This window comes from Artibeus jamaicensis, unplaced genomic scaffold (assembly GCF_021234435.1).
Source record: "Artibeus jamaicensis isolate MK-2021 breed Jamaican fruit bat unplaced genomic scaffold, CSHL_Jam_final scaffold_1964, whole genome shotgun sequence".
NCBI classification, from domain to species: domain Eukaryota; kingdom Metazoa; phylum Chordata; class Mammalia; order Chiroptera; family Phyllostomidae; genus Artibeus; species Artibeus jamaicensis.
Window position 1 is genome coordinate 881,832 of NW_026522030.1, and position 7,308 is coordinate 889,139.

The following is a 7,308-nucleotide window of genomic DNA, read 5'->3' on the forward strand; positions in this document are numbered from 1 at the left end:
AACTTAAATTCTGGATCAGTGTGGCATATGGGGGCAGTTGCTTCTCCCTGCGGGGAATAAGCCTGGCCAGTCTGCCGGGGCCTGGGAAGTCCCACAGGGCGAGTCGGGATCTGGGACCTCAGCATGTAAGGCGCTCTGAGGCTCAGGTGTCTCCAGGTAGACCGACCTGCCTCTTCCTGCAGAGGCTGGCCTGAGACAACACTCGTCCAGCCAACACCTTGGTCCATCCCTTCCACCCATTCACACACCCACTCATCCCATAGCCCCGCCCCCCTGTCCACCCATCCACCCTCCCATTATCTATTCACTCCTCCCTTCCTCCCTCCCTCGAGTCTTCCTTCCATCTGCCCGCCCGGCCACCCATCTCCACCCTCAGCGTTTGTTGACCACTGACGATGGCTCGAGTACTCTGGCAGCGGTGGTGAACACAATCAAACTCCTGACTCTACTCATCACTGTCCGTGGAAGGTGGGCCTATATGTGCCAGATGCTGAGAGTACAGCGGGGAACACAAGAGAGAAAAGATCCCTGCCCTCCCAGACCTACATTCCAGTGGAGGAGACGACAGTAATCACAGAAGCAAATCTGATATGCCAGGTGGCGAGGAGGGCTCCTAAGGAAGATAAGGCGGAGGAAAGGGGCAGGAAGTGCTGTGAGGCAGGCTGTGCATAGACTGGTCAAGGGAGACCTCTCTGAGCAGAGATCTGAGGGCAGCGAGGGTGGAGCTGTGCAGATGTGTGTGTGGGGGGGGGGAATGTCAAGGGCAGAGGAAACAGCCAGTGCAAAGGCTCTGAGGTGGGACGTTTGAGGACCGGCCGAGGAGGGGGAGGGGGGAGGGGTGGGCGTGGCAGGAGAGCAGGTCAGCTCCCGAAGTTCTTGCAGGCAGGTAGGGCTTGGCTGCTCCTCCAGGTGAAGAGGCGGGACACGACCTGACTTACAAGCTGGCTGCTGGGTTGGGAATAGACCAAAGTGGGCCGAGGGCCGAAGCAGGGAGATAGATCAGGAGGCCACTGAACTTAACCTAATCAGGGATCCTGGACCAGGTGGTGAGAGGGGGTGGGACGCTGATGTACTTTGATTGGATGCAGGATGATACAAAGGAATGAAGGATGATACCAAGGTTTCTGGCTTCATGAAGCAGAAGAATGGGGACTCTAGATGAGGGGTTGGTTGGAGGAAGAGTTTGGATGAGATCTTAACCTGAACTTGTTAAATTGGAGGTGCACCTAAGGCAACAAGGGGAGAGGGTGGAGCCTGGTGTTGGGAAAAAAAGTCTAGGCTGGAGATAAGAACATGGAGACTGTCAGCGTGGAGAGGGGACTTAAAGCGGAGTGCCTGCGTGCCAGCACCAGGGGACAGGGACACGGAGAAGAGAGGAGGTCTGGGGGCCGAGGCCTGGGGCCCGCCAGCACTCGAGGGCGGGGAGATGAGGAAGGACCTGTCCCAGGGAACTGAGAAGGAGCAGCCAGCCAGCAGGAGCAGGAGGGGAGTGGGGACCGGGGAGCCAAGGGGAAAAGGACTTGGACAGGGAGCGCATGACCAGTTGCATCAGGTGATGCCGAGCAGCTGAGTGAGCTGGGGACACAGGCCTCGGGAGCAGCACAAAGGCCAGGAGAAGAGAGCAGTCACAGCCCCCTGGGGAACTGAGAGTAAATCTGGCTGTGATATGGGGTGCAGGGGTGTAAGGGGCAGACGGGGAGTGCGTGTTGTCCTCAGAGGACCCTAGAATGGTCAGCAAAGCCGATGGTGGGGTCCTTGGTTAAAGACCAGGTTTTGGTGATGGGTGAGTGGGTGGAAGAGAGAGGGAGGAGCAGGGTCTTGGGGGATGGGAAACCAGGAGGAAAGCAATTTGGGGAAGGACAATGAATTCGGATGAGGTTAGGGTGCTGAGAATGATTAAGGAGATCGTTGAAGCTCAGGTACTGGCCACTGGGGCCTGGGAGGTACCCACGCGCATTGGGGAGATGCTGGGCAGAGCTGGTTGGAGCTGAGCCTCCCACTCACCTTTGCTGCGGCTGCTTGAAGTCGGCCTGTGTCCAGACACCTGCTGTGCCCTGGGGAGAGGCCCTGGCAGCTGCTGGCCCTCGTGGTTTGTGTCCCCTGGCAGCAGAAACCCGGGGGAGCCCAGTGGTTCCTCCAGACGGGCTGTTGTAACTGCACCCGGTCCCTTCCATCTGTGTCCCATTCACAACCCACAAAGCACTTTCGCCACACCCCAGGGACACCTCAAAGGAAGGGCCCCTGCCACACGATGCACTTTCATAAACACTGATTTATGGATTTATGGAGCTCCTACCAGGTGTCCCACCATCCTGCCTTGGGAACAATGACAACCCAAGCAGACAGGCCTCCACCCTCATGGGGCCCATCTTCCAAGAAGGAGAGCAAGCAACGAATGTGTAATTTGAGTGAAGTGTAGTATTAGGAGAGGGAAGCCTGAGGGGGCTTCCAGGAGGAGGCAACATTTAAACTCTCCGTCTGAAGGATGAGTCAGAGTTAGCCAAGAAAAAAGGGGGGGTGGACAAATGTTTGAGTGAGTGGGAACAGCATGGGAAGGTCTGGAGGTGACTGCTGGGGGGGGGGTGAAGGGGTCCAGTGTGATGGAGTGAGGGGTGCGGTGAGGCGGCTGTGTGCTGGGGAGCGCAGTGGAGGCGAAGAAGCTCAGTGGCCAGGCTGAGGAACTTAGACCTTCTCTGGAAGATGACAGGGCAGTGGGGACCAGGGAGTGTCTTAAGCCAAGAGCGACTAGCTCAGTGTGCATGTGGGAGAATTCAGAGACAGAGGTCAGAAATGTCCAGTCTCAGCCCAGAGGGACCGGGGATCCAGGATCATTTGGTCCAAGGCAGGCCCCCTCCCCCCTCACCGTCCCCAGCCCCCAACCTCCTTACAGTTCCCTTGACAGGTGAGAGGTCAATATGGCTTGCACTCCCCCAGGGACCTAGCACTCACTACCTCTGGAGACAAGGCCCCAGTGATGATGATTTAACAAGCCCTGTGAGGACCCCGTAGGCAGGCTCTGGAAATCCAGTCTTGGAGACACAGAGCATTAGGCGGCACCAGGGCGTGGATAATGGCCTGGAAGCTGGTGCCGAGATGCTCCGGATATTCCGGAGCCACCTACGGGGGCGATTGACTTGTTGCGTGAGAGAGATCCGGATGCCACCTGGTAAGGCCGTGGGCGGGATGCTGAAGAAATAAATCTGTTCATGAAGATGCGCCGCCCCCGCCCCACCACTATAACACCCTACCCCCTGTCATCCAACCCCCAGCCTCCCGGAGCTGGGAGAAGCTGGGCCAGCTCCGCAGCGCCACCGTGTGGGAGAGGCGGGTCATGACAGCAGCAGTGGGTCACAGCTAGAGGTGCGAAGCTCTGGGGAGAGGGAAGGAACCCACATCCTACCGGCCTCATCTGGCCTCATCTGGCCTCACCTGGCCACATCTGGCCAGGCTGCTGGGCACACCAGGCCCTATTCTCATGACATTTTTTTAAATTTATTTTTTCACAATGGAAGTATATTTGTGGCCTGTATGTATTTTGTAACTATGATAATATATGCTTGTCGAAAAATATACGCAAACTCCATAGATGTCTGTAAGGCAGAAATGAACAGTTCTCCCCATGTGTGAGCGCACACACACACACACACACACACACGCTGTAATCACACCCCACACAGGCACAGGGAGCACTGATTGCATTTGGCAAATAGGCTTCCAGATCTCTTCCTACAGCAGAAAGCAGGTGTCCCCGACCAGTGTGGCTCGGTTGGTCAGGTTTCGTCCTGCAAAGGGAAGGTTAGGTTTCCCATCAGGGCACCTGCCTGGGTTGCAGACTCACCCCCAGTCTGGGCTCCAGCAAGAGGCAACCGGTGGATGTTTCTCTCCCTTTCTTTCTCCCCCTCCTTTCCTCTCTCTCTAAAAAATAAAATAAAGTCTTTTAAAAAAAATATGTGTATGTTTTTGTTTGCCCCACCTATTCTCTACTTCTTTTTCTTTTTACTACATATACATATATATGCAAATGAGATCATATGTGTGCCAGCCTTCCAACATTTGGTTTGCTTTTTCAAAATTTGTTCTTTATCAACTATGGGGTTGAGACAAAAGAATACTTAATTAATATGCATAAAGTGTATGAATCAGGTCCAAACGGACACTGTGCCTACTACCCAGGTTAAGAACATTTTTATTAGCTTTGAATTTTCTTTTGTGCTTTAGGGGTTTTTTGGTTAAAAATGTATTTCTTTTCCTCCTCTTTTTCACCTTCCTCTCAATGTATTTGGTACTTTGTATTAATCCACGTCATCTCTTTAGTAACTTGTTAGTTTTCTATTTTTTTAGTGCTCACCTTAGAGACATGATTATAATAGTGTCTTTGACTTATTAAAGTCTAATATAAATTAGTATTTTTACCACTTGAGGGAAAATGCAGGAACCCAAGACCACTTACATGCTACTGTCATCTGGTAGCATCTGGTATTTTAACTCTTTGCGCATTTCAAACTCCACAGATTATTGTTTTATACAGACAATGTTTGTTTAGATTAACTGCGTCTTTTTTCTTTCCATTGGCCTCCACTTCTTCCTGGTTTCTGTCTGGGATCCATTTTCTTCTGCCTCCAAATCATTCTTGTTTGTTTACATTTTTATTTGTTTGTTTGTTTGTTTGTTTGTTTATTTTAGACACAGGGGAAGGGAGGGAGAAAGAGTGGGAGAGAAACATCACTGTGTGGTTGCCTCTCATGTGTCCCCTACTGGGGACCTGGCCCGCATCCCAGGCATGTGTCCCAAATGGGAATAGAACCAGCAACCCTTTGGTTCACAGGCCAGCACTCAGTCTACTGAGCTACACCAGCCAGGGCCAAATCATTCTTTACTAATTTCTTCGATGGATGTGAGCTGTTGATGAATTATCACAGTTTTTGTCTATCCAAAAATATCTGTTTCACCTCCATTTTTGAAAGATAGTTTTTGCTGGATGCGTAATTTCAGGCTGGTGAGAGAAGACAAGAAGGAGAGAAGGAAGTAAGTGGAACAAATTAAAAAACCAACAGTAAGGGGCGTTCTAAAGCCAAAGATACGGCAGTTATATTAAATGCAAGCAGATTAAATACTCTGATGGAAAGACAAATGTTAACACATTTAATTAATAAAAACTAATCATATGCTGCTTGCAAAAGGGATATGTTCAGTATAAGGACACAGAAATGGGAAAAGTAAAAGGATGGAAAAATTATACCCTGCAAATACAAACCAAGAGTTAAATGGTGTAGCTACATTAATATCAGCAAAAGTAGAGTTTAAAAGAAGAAAAAAGTAGTGCTAAAGATAAAGAGAGCCATTCAGCTTTTTAAAAAGATGTTATTTATTTATTTTTAGAGAGAGGGGAAGGGAGGAAGAAAGACAGGGAGAGAAACATCACATGTGGTTGCCTCTCACGCGCCCCCTACTGGGGACCTGGCCCACAACCCAGGCATGTGCCCTGACTGGGAATCCAACCAGTGACCCTTTGGTGTGCAGGTCAGCACTCAATCCACTGAGCCACACCAGCCAGACCATAAGGATAAAGAGAGCCATTCACAGTTTTAAAACATGTTTAACTTATCAAACAGATACAACAATTCTAAATTTTCATACAATGAATGATGTAGCCTCAAAACCTATAAAGCAAAACTCGAGAGAACTAAGAGGAGAAACAGACACATCCACAATCCCTCCTTCAATATCTGATACCAAAGCAGGTGAAAGAAGTTAGTAAAAACTTCACGTATGTACAGGAACATCACAGAGGCGACACTGCCTTCTCTTCATGGCATGCAGTCAGGAAGGTGGCTCATAGCCGTCTCATTTCTCATGGCTCGCGATGGTGTCTGCTGGGCTTCCTCTTCCACTGCACGATTTCTCTCTTTTTTCCATTTGTATAAGTATTTTCTGGGGGAGTGGCTTTGGAATATGCAGATACAAAACTCTTCAGCAAACTTTTTTTTTTTTTTTGGGAAAAAAAAAAGAAGAACGCGCCACACACCCACTTCAGCAAACTTTTAACTCATTCTATTGTCTATATCAGTAGAGACTCGTGGGCTCTTGTCCTATTAAGTGGGCCACAGCAATACAACCCTCTGACTAATATCAACTTATTACAGTCGATAGTTATTTTTAATTTAATCTTTATTGCATTTTTTTACATTACCTTTTAGTCCCCTTATACCCTCTCCCCCCTCAACATTTATTTTGATGTTCAAATTTTTCCTGACTTGTCCAGTGGGCACTCCTCTAGGTATGTCCCTTCATTCTTTGCACACTTTCTTACTTTGGGGCAGAAAATGACATTTTAGCCCCATCCTGTATTTTCCCTGGTCTGGAATTAGTCGTTTCCTGAGGGAGCCTTGGTTCTTCTCAATGGGGAAGATGTAGAAACAAAGGTGGGGCGCTAGGTGTGCCCACACTTCTTGGAATGTCTTCGTTCTGAGCTCAGTGGACACAGTTGGAGGCTGCGTGTTTATGTACACACTGACACAGACACTTACCTCCATGTTTATGTCTACATCTGTGTGTAGACATTGGCCATCACGAACTCTAAGTTCTCTCTCACACTACAGGATTCATTCTAGTTTTCTCGCTTTCCGTGTTTGAAGTTCTTTTCTCCAACAGTGAGAAATCTGGCTTTCCTTGTTTTTTTCTGTTTGTTTGTGACATTGATTAATAAGGTTATGTACAATAGGTTGCAAGTGTAGCATTGTTTTTAAATACCTTTCCTTCTCTTTATGTATCTGATCAATACCTGATCGATTCCAGGAACCATAATGATCAGAATGTATCTGATTAATTCCAATTAGCTATCTATTGCTGCATAACAAATTACCCCTACAACACTGTGGCTTAAAACAACAACAACAAAAAAAAAGAACACTGATTGTCATGCAGCTTCTGTCGGTCAGGAATTCGGGAGCAACTTTAGCTGGGGGTTCTGGCTTGGGGTCCCCCGCGAGTCTGCGATCACGCGTCAGCCAGGGTGTGTCATTTGAATGAAGCCCTGGCTGGGGCTGGAGGTTCCCAGATGGCTCATTCATGCCACAACCTTTCTTTCAATAACAGATATAACCAGCAAATGCAAAATTAGCAACGAATCCTCGAGTGGGCGCAGGCTGCTGACGAGGGCTCAGTTTTGTGCCATGGAGACCCGTCGTCCACTGGCTGCTTGAGTGCCCTCACAGCACAGCAGCTGTTTCCCTGTAGTGGGTGCTCCAGAGAGAGCAAGGGGTCAGGAGCTCTTGGTCCACAGCAGTGGGGTTTTAGCTTTCCTTTTAG